Source organism: Chlamydotis macqueenii, chromosome 5 (genome assembly GCF_036417535.1).
Source record: "Chlamydotis macqueenii isolate bChlMac1 chromosome 5, bChlMac1.mat, whole genome shotgun sequence".
NCBI classification, from domain to species: domain Eukaryota; kingdom Metazoa; phylum Chordata; class Aves; order Otidiformes; family Otididae; genus Chlamydotis; species Chlamydotis macqueenii.
The window spans coordinates 44,596,298-44,613,568 of NC_141560.1; the positions used below are offsets into that span (position 1 = coordinate 44,596,298).

Below are 17,271 nucleotides of genomic sequence, written 5' to 3' on the forward strand. Positions count from 1 at the left end.
TATATTCTTACTTAACAACTTTCTTAATTGTGCTTCCCTGACAACTTTTTTCAGTCTTTTCTTTCCGTAGCCTGTGTCTAGAGAGAGTGTTCTCTGTGATTTCCTTGTCTCTAAATTTCCTCATTCTTGGGATTAAATTTCTAAAGATTGTTACTATTTTACCCTTTTTGTACTTTTGTGTACTCTTCCAGACTCTATCTGCACTTAGTTTTTGTTTCCTTACGCTAGTTTGATTTCAAATCCCTTTTGGCTGCATCAACACTAATAAAAGTGGACCATTGTCTGGTATTGAGGACAGCTGGCATGGACTGAGATTTGTCCTTTCTGTTAGTCTGTCAGTTTTCAAAACAGGTAGCTGTATATGCAATACCATTTGGAAATTTTCCCAGCCATGAGATAAACCTCGGACTGTTCCCAAAGGTTGGAAGAGTGCAGTTGGCCTTTATCAAAAGTATTTCAGGGCTTGTTCTAATACAATGATTTGCATTTCAGTGCCTGGGAAAGTTTCAGGCATTAGTATATTGAAGTAACCTTTCAGGCTGAATTTTGTAAATCCAATAGTCAAGCTAGTTAGCAACTGAAAGTTAACTTAGATATAACTATGATGTGCGTTCTGAAGGGCCTATCTTGTGAATCATGATATTAAATCTTGTGCTTTGAATGATTCTGCTAGCTGTCTAGAAAAACAAAACAAAAGAACCAAAAAGAAACAAAGAATCTCTTTCAACAGTCCCTTCCAACCTTCATCCACTTACATTTTCTTGTTTGGCAATTTATAGGAATTCTACACTTTCCTTCTCACTGTAACTTTCTCTTTTAAATGTTATATGGAGGGTTTGGCTTCTGTTGCATTCTGGATCTCAGAATAAGTGTACCAACCTTAGATATTCAAGACAAGATTTCTTGCTCCACCATCTATATCTGTCCTTCCTGAGTCAAGTATGACCTCTAACTTTATTTAGTATCTTACCAAATGTGTTATGTCAGTTGAGTCATATTTATGTTTACTTTCTGAGATTTCCAGCTACTCCTGTTTTATTCACCATAGTTTTGGTGTTAGTTTACAGAGATCAAGGAAGCTCTGAAGTTAGTCTGCTGTTTGCCACCTTTTCTTCTCTATGAGCCTTTAACTAACTGTGCTTGCCACTCATCGCTTTTGGAGCCGTGATCTAGATTGCTGTTTGTAAGTCTTGTTATTTTATTAAAGAGGACAGTCTTTCCCTTTAATTTGCTCACTGGTAATATGAATGACAGCAGATTTTTAGCTTGCTAGGCTGAAAAGCACAGATGGCACTTCACACGGCTGAGAAGAAGTGGGACTCTGGGAAAAAGAAAGATAACATATGTTTTTCCTGGATTTGAGAGAGCTAGGAGAGGTGCTTGCAGTATTTTGCCAAATTTTCCTCAAATTTTCCCTACGCATTTGAGTGTGTAATGTATTAGCAATGTCACTGTAGCATACGTGAAACTTTGTAAAGTGCAAAATGTAGGGCTGGGGGCACTGAACAACAGTGACTTGTCTTCTGGGAGTATTGTGATGTGTCAGGTAATCATGTTTTTTTTTTTTTTTTTTTTTTTAAATAAAAGGGAAAAAATGAGTTAGGTGATTGGCCCAATGTGTGTTGAAGGAGTTGGGCAGGAAAGAACTGGAGAACTGCACAGTGTCATATTGATTTATTATGTTCTGGGTGATCTACCTCTTAGCAAGCAGATAAGTTAAAATGTTGTTATTTAATTACTTAATTCTTAGTTTGGCCTTTAATATGTCCATGAAATAAATCAATCGATTATGTACTGTATCAGTTCTGTAGACCGTTTTTGATTTATACCCTGAGAAACTATTACGTGTGAAAATTTCAATATCATGAAGGGACTTTATAGCAATCGAGTATATTCCAGCTTTTCTTTAGGTTTTGGCAGTAAGGAACCTTAAACTAAATTAAAAAAAAAGTATATAATATGATTTATACTTTATATACTATATAATATATAGTGTATAATATATATTAATGTATGTATTAAAATACTATCTTTCCCTTTGTTTCCCTGGGATGTAGTTTTTGTATTTTAGCAAGTGACTTTGCTAAAAGGTTGGTGTGTGTGCGCTTCTGAAATTGCTAATACTAGAGAAGGCAGGATTATCATACTTAGTAGTAAAGGGTCATTTATGTGTTTTGGAGTAATAGAAAATGATTTAAGTTTAATTAAAAAAAAATAGCAAATTCACATACTTGAGTGGTGACAAGAACTACTGGTATAACTAGACTGGTAATCAAAGGTAGATTGTTGTGTGATCGTCATCTATTTCCTTTTCAGATGATGTGGCTTTGCGAGAGTAACATGATTCTAAGACAGACAAGTGGTTTCTAGCTTTTAAAAACTATGGTTAGGACCAGCCAATAAAGTATTGGTTGATTTGCATACAGGATGGTATATAGCTCTGATCACAGTCACACTGGGAAAAGATCAAGTCATTTGCAAAAGAAGGAACTGTTAGTGTGGTTATACTGCAGTTGAACTTGTCTTATTAAAGGAGAATGAAAGAATTTGGCAAGTAAAGCCTAGGAAGAAATAAAAATATTCTGTATTGGGTGTGAGGGAGTATATGGGGAAACAACTGAAAATAAATACATCTGATGGATAAACTTAATGACAAATCTTGTTTGAAAATCAGAGGGTAGTCTAGTCTTACAAAATCAGTAATGGTAGGAAAGAAACTCCATGGTTCAAGATAACGTTTTAATATATTTATGTAAAAAGACTGTTTAAGATGGTAAGGTTGATCCTTGATTCAGAAGTTAAAAATAAGCATATGAGATTTCTTGGTATTGGAATGACAGAAATCTCTGAGAGGATGAAGCAGCCAAGAAAATATTTGATTGTTATTTGTCATAAAGTTTACAGTTTTACAAGTTCTGTTCTTCAGGGCTACCACTGGTATCTTGTAGAGATCAGAAGGGAATGTTTATTTTTGTATTTTTCTCTCCTTGGTACATAATTTATCTTCTGAAGCAGAGGCAATTTGCCATTGACTAAAGGTGGGATTTTGAGCGAGGCATCTGATTCTTCCTGTGGTATTGGGAAAGTAGTCTTGACCTGGCATACAAGTCTAGTGTCTGTGTTAAAAGTTATATGAGTTTGCCCCAGTCAAATGGGGAAGAGAGGGAGAAAGTGTTCCCTCTTTTGTTCTCCCTACACCACCCCTCTGTATTCCTGAGGTGATGTAGGTAATTTCATCTAGTACTTCTGTAGTTGGAGGCACTGATAGTGTGGCTGGCATCCTTGATTTCTGTTCTCTTGCTGTTGTGTATTTAAGTTTTGCATTTGTTTAACATTCAACTTAAATTATACGAGAAGTGTGGATGAAATGTTTTGGGCTTTGCTTTGAATGGGTTCTTGTAATGCAGGAGACTGTATTAAACACTCCAGATGGTATGGAACCCTTTATAAGGATATATTTTAAAAATAAATATTTTAATTTGTCTAAAAAGAAAAGGTAGTGACTAGCCCATGTTTACTCAGCAATTCAAAGTCAAAATCAGGCATATAACTAAAATTTCCTATCTACAAGGTGCTTAATGATCTTTATCTTCAAAAAGATCTCTGCAAGAGGGGCAGACTTATCTGGAAGGCACAACTGTCTGTTTAATCTAGTGATATTTAAATATTGTTGAAGTGGTTGAACAACAAATACAAAGATTTTTTTAATAGTTGTAGTTTTTACATTATAAATATAACTAAATTTTCAGGGATATATTAGGAATGTTAGGCTGGGAAATTGTAAGCTTTTTGATAGTTTTAAAATTTTGAGTGACTCTGAGTGGGTTGACTATTTTTTTTCCACAGTTCCATAAAAAGATCCTGGAATAGACAGTGACATTACATTAGGCTTTATTTCTTTCCTCTTAGTAATAGATTCATGGATGAAAAAAAAAAAAAGCTGATCTCCTGCATCTTGATTTCAGTACAGCATTTGTTACTTCTTTGAGTTACTCTGAGCAGATTATGGGCTATAAGAAAATATTCTAAAAGCAATGTTTAGTTGTTTGGCTGGTTGCAGAATGATACTTGGAACTTTGATTAAAATTTCATTGTCATACAGGTAGAATCTGTTAAGTGGAGCTACAAATGACTTGACCAGGCTAGGCTGGACTATTTTATGTTAAACCAACTCAAAATATTTAGTTGTTTTGTAATATTTATTTTTCTTTTCAGTTATTCATATTGTGGACAAACTTTCCTGGAGCAGAGGTATAAACTCCACTGGAATTCCCCCGCCCTCCCCCCCACCTTGTCAAAAACTATTAAGTAGCTACTTCACTCCAATGATATCTTAGTGTGGAAAAAGACCCAAATATCCATGCTTTCTTTTTATTGTTCTGTGTGGTTTTAATATATTTTAGGATACCACAGTTTAAAAAGTTTGGATCTTTTTGTGGGACAAGATGAATTGCCCAGCCTGTTAGGACTCTGGCCTTTTTCTACGTCTTGTAATTCTGTTACTTAACAGATAAATAAACTTGTAAATTTAGTAATAGTTCTATTTATTACTTGAAATGTAAACATTTTCACTTCATGTTTATGATGAGCCATTCTGTCTAAATCTATTTTTTTTCATACATGTGGCTCACATAATACACTACCTTCTACCTGTCATTTGGATTACCAATACGGACTTGTAAGAAGATATAGCATAATGCTTCATATAAAATTCAAAGTAACCATCATTCTAGATTGTGCTTTAATGGGTTCACTGTAGGGTTAGCTCTTGGAATTGGTGGGCTCCATATTCAGTTTTGCTTGGCTTCCTGACTCACCTTCAGCTGATAGTTTCACCTCTCCGTTTTTGTGAAACAGGTGTAACTGATTTGATGAGAAGTACAAGAAAATAACTAGTTTAGTTTTTCTGGAAAGCTAAAACCCTGATGGTTACTCTTTATATGTGGTTTTTGGTTGGATTTCTGAGATCCTTATCACAGGAAAAGCTGTGTGCTTTTTATTGAGTGCTGGCTTAGCTGAAGTATACTCAAATTATAATGGAAGTGAAAATAGGCTATCTCACTCTTTCCCATAGGCATTCCATTTTTGGAAGTTCATGGGTTCTGACTTTGTAGGTGCCGATTATTTTATATAATTTATTACATGAAAAAGAAAATACAGAGTTCAGTCTTTTTAAAAAAATATATCAGTATTGCTGCTTTTGAGATTTTTAGAGTTGCCAGTTCACCTTGTTCATTTAACAGTACAGCTGCTGAAGCTTCTCTTAGAAATATAAAATCACTTAATTTGCATTCAAAAATAATACTAATTTGGCAGAATTCTCATTGCAGTAAAAGACAACTGTCTGAAGCATTTATCATTTTCTCTTCACTCCTATTCCTGGTACTATTGTTGCTTTAATTGATTTCCTATTTATTTTTCTTCCCCCGTTTTATTCCTTTCCTTGAAGTCAGATTAACAAATTAGCTTTTTCAACATCCAATTTATTCCTGTTTCAGTCTGATATGTGCAGCTTTTGATTGGTTTTCTGTTAAATGGCCAAGAATCAACGCTTAGTTCAGTAGTAAACAGCCATTCTGAATTAGTGAGACTAATCTCATAAAGTGATGTAGTAACTCCATGCCTTGATAACCCAAAAGTAAGATTTTTGTTTTAAACAATCTATTATGTTATATATGGTCTACCATATGTATGTTCTGCTATGTATAAACATAAGTTGGTTTGTACCACTTGTTTGTTTAATTGGCTTACATATGTTTCAAAGGTAGAGACTATTCTTTTCCATGTGGCAACTATTTCAGTTTGAGGTGTTTACTATTTTAATTTTTGGTGTCTGGTTTTAGGATCTTGATCCTATAAGTTTTCTTAATGGTGTGTGGTTTGTGGGTTTGTTTTGTTTTGTTTTTGTTTTTGTTTTCCCCTCTTAAGCCTGGCTCTATATATGTATATCCCAAAAAGGAACCCACTGCTCCCCCCGCCCCTTTTCTTAATTTGTTTTCAGAGATGCCTTGAGCCTCCATACTTAACCGGGTTTTTTTTTGGCAATGAACCAGACAGTTTCTATTTTTCTGAACTTCAGTATAAATAGAGGTAGTTCATACATATAAATTTCTATTTTCTTAAGACTTTTGCTGCAGGTCATCTAATCACAAATCCTATAAAATTCTAGGCAATATTTCTAATGAGTGTTTGCATGTATCTCTTGAATGCTGCATGTAATAGTCAAAAGATGAAAACATGGATAAAGATAAAAAAAGGTTAAAAATTAATGATTTTCTTTTCCTCTTCTACTTTCAGAGAATTACCTAGGCTTCAAAATGAAAGTGAGGAAGAAGGTTCTCTGAAAGTATTAATTTGAACAATAATTATTTCTGGTAAGTAAGTACTTATCTTGCCCTCTGACATTGCCTCCACAGAGACAAAAACTAGATGTAGAGAAACTAGATGAAGACGTTTGCTACTTAAACAGCAATTGAAAAGTATCCTTCTGTTGACAAATCCTTGTCATCTGGAAAAAGCAAACTTTGCTTCTGTGTCAGATCGCTGACAAAAAATGGGTCAGACACCTGTTTCACCTCTCTTCTCCTTACAGCCATTTCTCTCCCTTCTCCTCTTTGCCTTTCACTTCTAAAAAGAGAAGTTATTTGATAGATTCATTATGTATCCTCTGTCTTATGTACAACACAGTATTTTTTGACCCTTTCATCTGTATTGCAGATATTGCATTAATTTCTCAGAGTACTTAAGCAGTACTTCTGTAGAAGCTGGGCACAGGTCCTGTTCCATGAATTTTCTCTGAGACTTAGGAGTAATTAAGCTGTTGTGGCTGGAAATTATTGTGTACTCTGGGATATCCTAGATCCAGTGCTAGATTTTCTCAAATGGTGACGAGTGTTACAAAATTAATACTACAAATCGTTATGTTTTTCAAGGTCTATGCAAGTACCATAATACTCATTTAAAGAAATAAATATATCATAAAAGAAAAATCTTAGAAGAATAGCAAGTCTCTTATTTTTGAGAAGTTGGCTAAATGATGTGAACTTCGCTGAAATGTAAATTCAGGTGTGAACTTGGAAACTGAGTGTTATGACATTATTCTTTTTTGATGCAACTGTAGGAAAGACTATTATGATCATATTGTTAATTATGATAAGGATAAGAAGATTGTGAAACTTTCTTGAACTTTCAAAATTGAACAAATTAGACTAACAGCTCAAGCATATTTGTTGCAGATGAGATACTTTTACTGTTCACCCAACTTCAGTAATGGTTGTCAAGCTGAAGACATCAAAGTACTCTCAATTATAATGATTTATTTATGCAGTCATAACTCTTGAAGTACTTTAGCTTAAGAATTTAATGAGTGGTTTAAAAAAAAAAAAAGTGTGATTTAGAATGCTGTTCTGGGGACAGAAGAATATGGTGGTAGCTTTCCAAGCATCCAGTTTCCAGTTAGGTTTCTTGAAACTGGGTCAGCTGTTATAGCTACCTACTGTTGCGGAAAGGCATTGTTTCCATTTCCTGAACCCTGCTTATCTCCATATCTGACTCCTGTTGAAAATGGTTAACTGATTTGTCTCGCAAACCCAGCAAAAAGGTTTGTTTCTTGGTTTGTGGGTTGGGTCAACTCAAATAAGTGTTCAGAAAGTGTTAAAGTGGTGCAAAGGAAGAAATGAGGCTCTACAGGCAGGAGCAGAGTGTGGGGAACGTAACCAGTCCCTTTAGGCAGCAGCCAGTCAGTGGATCTCTCCAGCAGTTTGTGGTAACATGTAAAAGTTACTAGACTGGAAATAGACAATTTGACTTTGGAGAAGAATAGATGTGACTTCTGTGAGAGCTTTAGACTATAACTGGGCATTTTTTTTTTTTATTGCTTTCTAAAACACTTTCTTGTCCATTCTTGGACATACTGTAAGTTAGATTTATCTATGATAGACTTTCAAAGATAAACTAATCTCTGCAAAAGGCTTTTATATATTAGGTTTTAAGGTTTATTGTAGGGGCACCTGAAACCTTGGATAGATATTCTTTATTTCTATGTATCTAAGCAGATCAACATACGATTCCTGATGGAAAAGGAGAATATCTTTTCAGAAAGCTATGTTGCTGATCTAGCCCTGCCCTTTTTACCAGGATCAAAGCTGGACCATCCCTCTGTGTATTCTGGAATATCTACTATCTTTCTTGCTTACTACTTTTCCCCTTGCCTGAGGATCAGCAAAGTCTGTTTCTTGTTCTAACGTTTGGCCTCAGTTTAGTGTTTCATTCTGGTAATCATTTAGCTTGAATTTTTGTTTGAAAGATGGCTTATTGCTTGGCTGGCTCTCTTTATTAAAAGTGTGTTCTATATAAGTCAGTTCTGATGCAGCAGCACAAATAACACTTTCTTGTCTTTTTCCTTCTCAAGAAAAGAGGTTACTGACGTATCCATTGATTTTTATATTTACTGCATCAGTGATGAAAAATGGTACCAGGCTGAGAGACTGCAGAGAAGTTGGAAGACTGGATTAGAATTTAACATGAATGAACGAATTAGAATGATCTGAGGAAAATGGGGTACAAGCCATTAAGGGCACGCTTAAAATACTGCTTTTAAATTAAAGAAAAATAAAGTAGGCAAATGCAGAATAAGGAATAATTGAGACTGCTGAAGAAAAAGATTGGTTAAGAGCTGACCTTAAGTCAACAGTATCATGCACAAAAAAAGGGGGTCTGAAAGTGTAGCATTGTACCAGGATAAATAAATGGAAGCATTGTCATGAAACACTGTGTAAATTCCTCTGCTCATCTTAGGGCAGAAATGGAATCAACTAGCTCATTGTGTCCAGTTTTCAGCCATACACTTAATACATGCAAACAAATCAAAATTACTTTGCCAAATTGCAAACTTCGGAAGACAATAGTACTGATGATTAGAACGCTGCATCCATGACCTATGAAGAGAGGCTGAAAAAAGTTGAGGCTGATTTAATACAGAGAGAAAGTCCTGCTGTTCTAGGTCTTTTGGAACCCCACAAAACCTAACAAGCTTACATTTTTACCGTCAGAGATTAATGCAATGTGGCTTGTGAAGCACTACAGTAGAATGGGAAGAGCATATATCTGTCTTGAAAGTTCATGAAAAGTAGTAAGGCACATGAGCATATGTGGTCTGATCTTAGAGGAGAGGGGTAATCCAATAACTTTCTGATAACCTTATTACATTTTGTGATTTAATGTCTGATTTCTGGCTGGTGTGTTTTGTTTTGTTTAATTGACTCTTTTGTGAGTGGGGGATGGGGAGAACAGCTTTTTGCAAAAGATGCCCAGAAGCAGCATAGAATCCCTTTGTACATGTTACAATAAATGTTTTATTTTAAATTTTTTTTAGCTTAAATATTTTCTTCCAACAGACCAAGTAACTTTTGATCTTGAATGCATCTAATTTTTTAAACTTCAATATTCAAAATCTAAAACATTGACTGCAAGTTTGGCAGAATTAGAGATGGTAACCTGGTGGACATTATTTGGCTATAAATTAGTAATATTTTTATAGTGCCTGAAAAATAAAATTTCAAGTATCATTGATAATGTATGCTATTTTGAATGCCTGAGACTAGATTGTTAGACTAAACTAAAACTACGTGTTTAAGGAGACAAGATCAGAGGAAACAGCCAGACAAGAAGTCAATTTTATCTAGAATGTGTTTCCTGCCTCACAAGTTCCTGTGGTTAAATAGGTGAGGAATGATGTCACAGGGTTTTTTGTGTGGTTTTTTTTTTTTATCTAATACCATCATTTTCAATAAAATGATAGACTGGGGCTGTTAGTCTTGCCCACTTTTCATTGTTTATTAGAAGAAATTGCAGTTGTCGTGGAGAGAAGAACAGGATGTGGATAAATGCCAACGGTACATCTACAACCTGTTAGCATAGGAAGATCTTCATTTAATTGTTTTTGCACTTCAGTCTTGGGGTTTTTTTTTTTTTGGTGACTTCTTTTGTTTTTAAAGAAATGTTGGAATAAACCAAGTCTAAAGAGAATGAGAAAAATTAGATGCCTTGCCAGTATGTAGAAAAAATCAGATTAGAACATAGGTTAATTATAGGGTGATTCACTTGAAATTGATCCTAATGATACTGTCTTTTAATCAGATTTATTTTGTTCCTAAAGATATTTGTTGTAACTCGTTAACTGTATTAAAATTGGTTAATGAATCCAAGAAGCTGTCAGTAAACGGGGAACTTTAAAACTCTAAGTAAGATTCCGTTAAGGCTGCAGGTTTTCTTGGTCATTGTCTTTGCAGACTCTTGGGGAGAATATATTACTCCTAATAAATCTCTAAAAATTGTAGTTTTAACAGTTGATAATCTCATTCTATCATTAAATTGCTTGGCAAGTTGAACTTACTTGAGCAACTTCTATTTGGATAGAGCCCAATGCGTGATCCGAGGTCTAGAGACTAATATTGTAGGTTGCATTTAGAGTTTAGAGAGAGTATTTTTAAGTAAAGCAACAGTAGGAGGAATGTAGGGGAGGTGGTATTACTGCTGTATACAATATTAATGGACCATGTTGGGTATATTATGGCTATGTTGGAGGTCTAGTATTCGGAAATGATCTTGGGATGTAGGAAGGGATTTAGAAAAGAGATATAGGAATCATTCAGATTCTGAGAATCTGAGTCTCATTTTAGAGGTTCAAGAAGCTTGTTCCTTTGAGGTGTTACTTGAGAAATTCTGAAGATTGATACTGTAATCCTATATGAAAGAACATTGGTAAGAGCTGAGAACAGACATGTTTGGTAACTAGCCAAGCATTTATCTGGGAGTCATTAATTTTCTCTAACTTAATATGTTTGAATCACATATCTTTCGCTAAAGCCATCCATGTGTTACCTTGGACAAAATGTATAGTTCTGATGCAAAAAATAGAATGAAGTTTCAGTGATCAATTTGTGGGATGTCAGATTATGGTGGTCTAAACAAATTCCCCCCGAGAAGGCTTTTACAATTAACCCTGTCAATACTTCGCTCAACAAAAATTTCAGGAAGCATTGTGACTACTGAAACTAACCTTCATTTGTACTATTTAAAAGTAGGTTTGTAAGTGACTGAACTTAAATGGCTTTTTATTAAAAACCTCCTTGTGATATGGCCATGATTTTTAAACCAATTTATTGAAATAGGAAGAATGTAGATTTGTAGCAAGGCCCACAATTCAACATTTTGCTTACAGGAATAACACTTATGGTAGCTTTGCATGCCTCAGTTTCAAAATTTATTTGCTGATAAAACCAAATGTAGTATTTAAACAAAATTGTTTTGTAAGTGAAAAAAGTCTCCAGATAAGATTGTTTCACTCTGTAGATGCCATATTCCCTGTCTTGTGAAGTAATCTTTCATTGATGTTCCTCGCAGTCTGGTTTGTCAGCAGTTGGCTACAATTTCAGTTGCCTAATGGTTACTGTGGTTGGAATCGAGCTGTTGTCTTCAAAATTAAACGATGTGTTTTGGGTAGGTTTTTTTCCTGCTGCAGACTGTGTAATGTAAACTGCATGGATCTTTTCAGCATGTGTGACTTGTAGACTCATGCTGGTTGGAAGGCATGGCATTTCCATTTAGTCCAGCCCCTCAATGGCAGTTCCAGTTAGAGCAGCTTGCTCAACTCTAGTTTTGTTTATCTTCAAGAATGGAGGTTCTACATCATCTGAGACCTACTCCAGTGTTCGATAATCCTCATAGGTTTGGTTTTTTTTTTCTTTCTTTTATTGAGCTGGAATGTACTGTTACAAATTGTGTCTGTTACCTCTTGGCAACAGGTCAGAAAAAAAGTGCAATCTGCTCTGCTGAGTACTTGCAGGAATAACTCTAATCATAGTTATACAAGAAGAGAACCAAGAAAAGGATGAAAAGTTGGGTTATAAGCTGGCTTCTACCAGAAGAGAATAAGAGAATAACTAAAATGCTGATGGTGTGATGTCCATGCTTTTGACTTTCTGATGCAGTTTTGTGTTATCCCTGTTTGGAATACATTAGGAACATTATTACCAGAAAGTGGATTTACTTCGAGACTCAGAAGAGAGTACTACAGTAACATCTGTGAAAATTAATTAACTGAAAGAGGATATACCAGAGGGTACAGACTCTTAGAGAAAGCAAGGAGACTTTGGATACCAACATGAGGCCTGACAAATGGGTGAAGTGAGTTCAGGGATGTAGCTTGTACTTACTGTTTTTAAGTTCTTGTGGAAGCTCGACGTTCTCCCTCCCCTCCCTGGCAACGTCTTCTGGTAGTAGCTCCGAATATGTGATATGAAAGGGAAACAAAAGAACTAGCTCTCGAAGCATCTTAAAAACCTAGTTGGCCATAAAAAGCCCATGAAATTAAATAAGCTCTTGAGTTCTGGTAACTAGGTAAAATTTCTGGTTCTATGTTACCAAATTGATTAATTGCAGACACAAGTATATCACAACCAAGACCATAAAAAGTAAAATACATTGGAGATCTGAAATACATTTTGAAAGCAAGATAGTAATTGGCCAAACTAACTGATTTTTAAGCCAGATTTGGGAGGTAAACTGGAAACACTAATGGTACAAAAGACTCTTTTTTTTTTTTTATATATATATATTTTTTTTCCCTTCTTGTACTCTTTCAGGAAAGTTTTGAGCAGATGCCTTTTCTGTGCTGTAGAGTCATAGAATTGTTTAGGTTGGAAAAGACCTTTAAGATAAGAGTCCAACCGTTAACCTCACACTGCGATGTCCATCAGTAAATCATGTCCCTAAGCACCACGCCTACTACACGTCTTTCAAATATCTCTAGGAATGGTGACTTTACCGCTTCCCTGGGCAGCCTGTTTAAATGCTTAATAAACCTTTTCGTGAATAAATTTGTCTGAATATCCAATCTAAACCTTCCCTGGCACAGCTTAAGGCCATTTCCTCTTGTCCTATCACTTGCTACTTGGGAGAAGAAACTGACACCCAGCTTGCTACAACCTCCTTTCAGGTGCTTGTAGAGAGTGATGAGGTCTCCCTTGAGTATCCTTTTCTCTGGACTAAACAACCACAATTCCTCAGCCACTTTTCATAGGACTTGTGCTCTAGACCCTTCACCAGCTTTGTTACCCTTCTTGGGACATGCTCCAGCACCTCAGTATCTGTCTTGTAGTGAGGGGCCCAAAACTGAACACAGTATTTGAGGTGTGGTCTCACTGATGCCGATTATAATGCTTGCCATGATTGCCTTCAGTATCATACAGCAGTCATAATCACCATTGCCTCTAAAACTTTGATCATTTTTAGTGCAGTTTTCCTACTAAACCAGGCTTCTCAAAGCAAATCTCATAGTCTGAGAAGCCAAAGCCCTGGCTGTGGCACCATTCCTGTAGCCATTTGTTGACTTGCCAGATTTGACTGGCCATTTCAGGCCCCTTCCGTTTGACTGGGAGGATTGATGAAAAGACTGCCTGTGCCCCACAGTCCTTAACCATTGCTCCCTGGGCCCTGTTGTCCTTCTTGATGCTCCTCAGGCTGCTTCTTGCTGTATTGCTGGTACCCACATGAAACACCAGCAGTGGATATTAGTCCATGGGCCATGCAGGGTTTGGTACTCTCTTAGTAACATCTCTGATATGAGCCACTGGCAGACAGCACACCTCTCTAGAGAGTGTGTTGGGTCAGCAGATGGGTGCACCTGTACCTCTCAGAAGAGAGTTGCCCATTACTACTGCCCGTCACCTTTTCTTGGCTGCACTGGTGGTTATGAGAGCAGGTCGGGCTGCCTGGCTCAGTCTAACACAGAGGAATCTCAGTTCAGTTCTTGCTGCCATACTCCTCTGCCAACAGGTTATCAACATACCCCTTCCAAAGTCAGTGTGTTACTGGTAACATTTTTGTCACAAATACTATTTAAATTACAATGTATAACAGTAACAGGAATATTAAATTCTGTGTGCATTACCAGCTCCTTTTCAGCAAATCACATCCATATTCAAGGGTCACATTGCATCTTCTTATGGAGGAGTTGTAGTTACTCCTTTCTCCTCTGTAGACACTGTGTAACACTTCATGTGTCAAACTAAAGGTAGAATCATTCAGGATGCAGATTGGCATTGCCATTCTGCCACTGAATATGTGCCTTTCCAGGAAAAATGCTAATGTTTTCACAAAGTCCTGTTTTTAAAAGACTGCTTTTTGCACCTTCCTGCCCATCCATGTTAATATTGATGGTGTTCTTTTTTTTAACCATAGAAAAGTACTCCTTTCCCATCTGTGCTTGAGATTGGCTTAGGAAGGCAGAATTACTACATGTCTCTTTCCTCTTCATCAGTCACATTTTATAAATTCTGTTGTCTTAAAATGTTTTTTTTTTTTTTTTTTTTTTTTTTCTGCACGTTAACAGTTGTTGTGCTATGTAGGGAGTCATGTTTTTGGTGACTCTTTATATGTGATGATAGCTATTTACTTTGTATTTTCTTTCAAGTAGTTGATCTGGTGACTGATAGTAGCCTGGGATTGCAAACTTCTGGAATGCAATAATTCCATTATTCCCCATTGTCAAATGACTTTGATTTTGTTGTCAGTGGTGTTATGTGGCAGTCATGTTTGGCATGAACGTAATCTGAAGTGTGTGACGAGATGATGATTGTCCTTTAAATGTAATACCAAATGATCTTGTAACTTGGTGCTTTTTTTCACAGACCCAAAAGCACCACTCAGCATTGTGCAGCTGGTCAATGAATGCTTGCAGCAGTTGGTGATTTTTGTGCACCATCTGTATCATGCATCTTTTCTTCTTGATTATCTTGTCTTCATTTCAGCATGTTTGGTAGTTGTTAAAGTCAAACAAATATGGAAGGATTATGTATACTATTGTTGTATGTGCATAACACTCATCTGAGAAGAATTCGTGTTTCTTCTGGAGGATGGCAGAATGAAAACTGGTATGGTGAGCCACAGGTATTTTCAAAAGGGGGCACTAAAAAGCAATGAATAGAGTTGTGGGAAGTGGAGTCAAAAACAATCCATTAATTGTATCTTAGGCAGTGGTAAAGAAGACTCTGAAATATGAACTGTATGCATCTTTCTGTGGTGACAATATTTTGTGAGTAGGAGCCAGAATACTGACAAAAACAGTGTATCTATGCTGTGATGTGCCGCCTTGGGCAGCAGTATGACAACTGATGTTTTCTGGAATAAAACTTTCTAGTGTAGCAGTACTATTAGAATAAGTTCTTAAGTTATTTTGCTCAAAATATTTTTGATGTTTTTCCTGTGATATTCCAGAAAACTAATTTGCATATACCTGGAATATCTGTTTTTCAATTCGTAATTTTTGCTATTAACTAATAGAGAATTCTTAAAATGTGCTATGATATGAAATGAATTGAGTTATGAACTTGAATTACTAAGCTTTGTTGGAGGGGAGAAGTGATTAATGCTGATACTTCTGAAGTTATTTTGCAAAAACTGAAAATTGAACATTCATTCTACATCAGTGCTTCACAATATATTTGAAATTGTACATTTCTGAAAACTACTTCTGTTCTGAAGCGTATGCTTTAAGTCAAAAGTAATGATATTTACATGCACTCTGAACATACTACGAAATCACTAAATCGGAACTATTCAACTGATCCCTAGATTTTTAGAGCTAGCAGCTTGTATTTAGTTTTGGCTGTTCAGTACAATAGCAGTATGCCAGGGAATGTTGCTAGGATGTGACCAGTGTAAAATAAATTTCAAAGTTTGGGAGCATTTTACAGCAACATATATTAGAGTGGATTATTATTTTGATGCCTAGGAGGGAGCATAGCACAAAGCAAGGTCAAGGAAAAGGAAAACTTCAGCTCTGTTCAGAAAATTAGTGGAATGGGGTTCATGCATTCTAACGGCTTCAGACAGTATCTTAATAACAGACACTGTTCACCCCTCACTCTGCTTTTATTGCTTCCACATGCCTTTTTGGAGCAATGATCTTTCATGCTTGTACTCTGCAAATCCCTCGAGTTAGACAGTATTTGGGGTTTTTCCCCATTTACCTTATGTCAAAGGATTTCTTATTGCTTGCATTTAATTTATTCCTTTGCATCAACTTTTATAACTTAGTAATGTTTGTAAACATGTCGTCTGGAGCTGGAGTTGATGGCAGAGGGCAGGAGATCTTTTCTGAGAACATGCCAATTATAATCAGTAGGTTCTCTGTGATTTCCCAAAATCTACGGATTTTCTCTAGCTCTGTATGTACTGAGACTCAAAGCAGCCTGTAAAGAACCATCAGAAGAATTAAGGTAACCAATAATTTGATACAGAAAATAACTTTGTTGCAATTTAGTACTTCATATGTATACTTTTTCCACATCTAATTTTCCTTTAGATGCTAAGTCATTGCCAGCTACTTTTGTTAGTGTCCTGTATTTCAACAGGATCTTAATCTGTGCCTTTAGTGACTGTAAAAGCATGTTATGCTCCCATATGCATAGAGGAAAGTGGTTTTATTTTAAAATTAAATAAATGTTAATCTATATTATTTTTAGCAGGCGTAGTATAAACAAATGCTTTTTCCTTCTTTCTTTTTTTTGTATACACCTGCAGTATTTTTTCTGAAATGCAATTTATTCTGTTACTTTGTTTAATGTTATAACTTCTTTTGATTTCAGTCTAATTTTTTCTGAAATGCAATTTATTCTGTTATTTGTTTCATGCTATAACTTCTTTTGATTTCAGTCTAATTTCTGGCCTGTTATGATGAGTAATCAAGTGTTTCTTTCATCTAGAAGGACTGTTGTGTTTATGAATTGATTATCTTTCTTCAGCAGCTGAACTGCTCAGTGTGACTGCTTGTTCAGGGTTCTTCAAGACAAGAATAATTTTTCTTTTTTCTTTTTTTTCCTCCCCTCCCCGTTGCTCTGGAACAGTTCATGCAGTCAAATTCTGGAGAGATTTCTAGGTTTTTCTGTTGTGTGTGTGGTTTTTTTTTCTGTTTGTTTTTTAATCTTTCTGCACCTGTCATTTAATTATACAAGATTGAGGAATGAACTATAAAAAGATGTTTTTCCTAAGCAAACCAGGAAGACAAGTTATTTTATAACTAACTCAAGCCGGGAAGACAAGTTATTTTATAACTAACTAAGAACCATATCAAATATGAGAATTATTTTGGGATCATTGGTAGAAATGGTTGCAGTGCAAAGTGTATGGGGGAACCTAATGTTTTTCTTTACAGTTCGAATGAGGTGATTTCCCCCCCCCCCTTGATTTTATTATTGGTAATGATTTCCT

General features: G+C 35.7%; 1 protein-coding gene across 5 annotated transcripts in view; it reads left to right on the forward strand.

The window, feature by feature from the left end:
• Positions 1-17,271, forward strand: part of FUT8 (fucosyltransferase 8) — a 126,458-nt gene that overhangs the window by 16,578 nt on the left and 92,609 nt on the right. For all 5 annotated transcript variants that reach the window (XM_086749687.1, XM_086749685.1, XM_086749689.1 and 2 more), the window contains exon 2: positions 6,298-6,374. The gene's annotated coding sequence lies outside the window, so the exon portion shown is untranslated. The remainder of the gene's footprint in view (positions 1-6,297; positions 6,375-17,271) is intronic.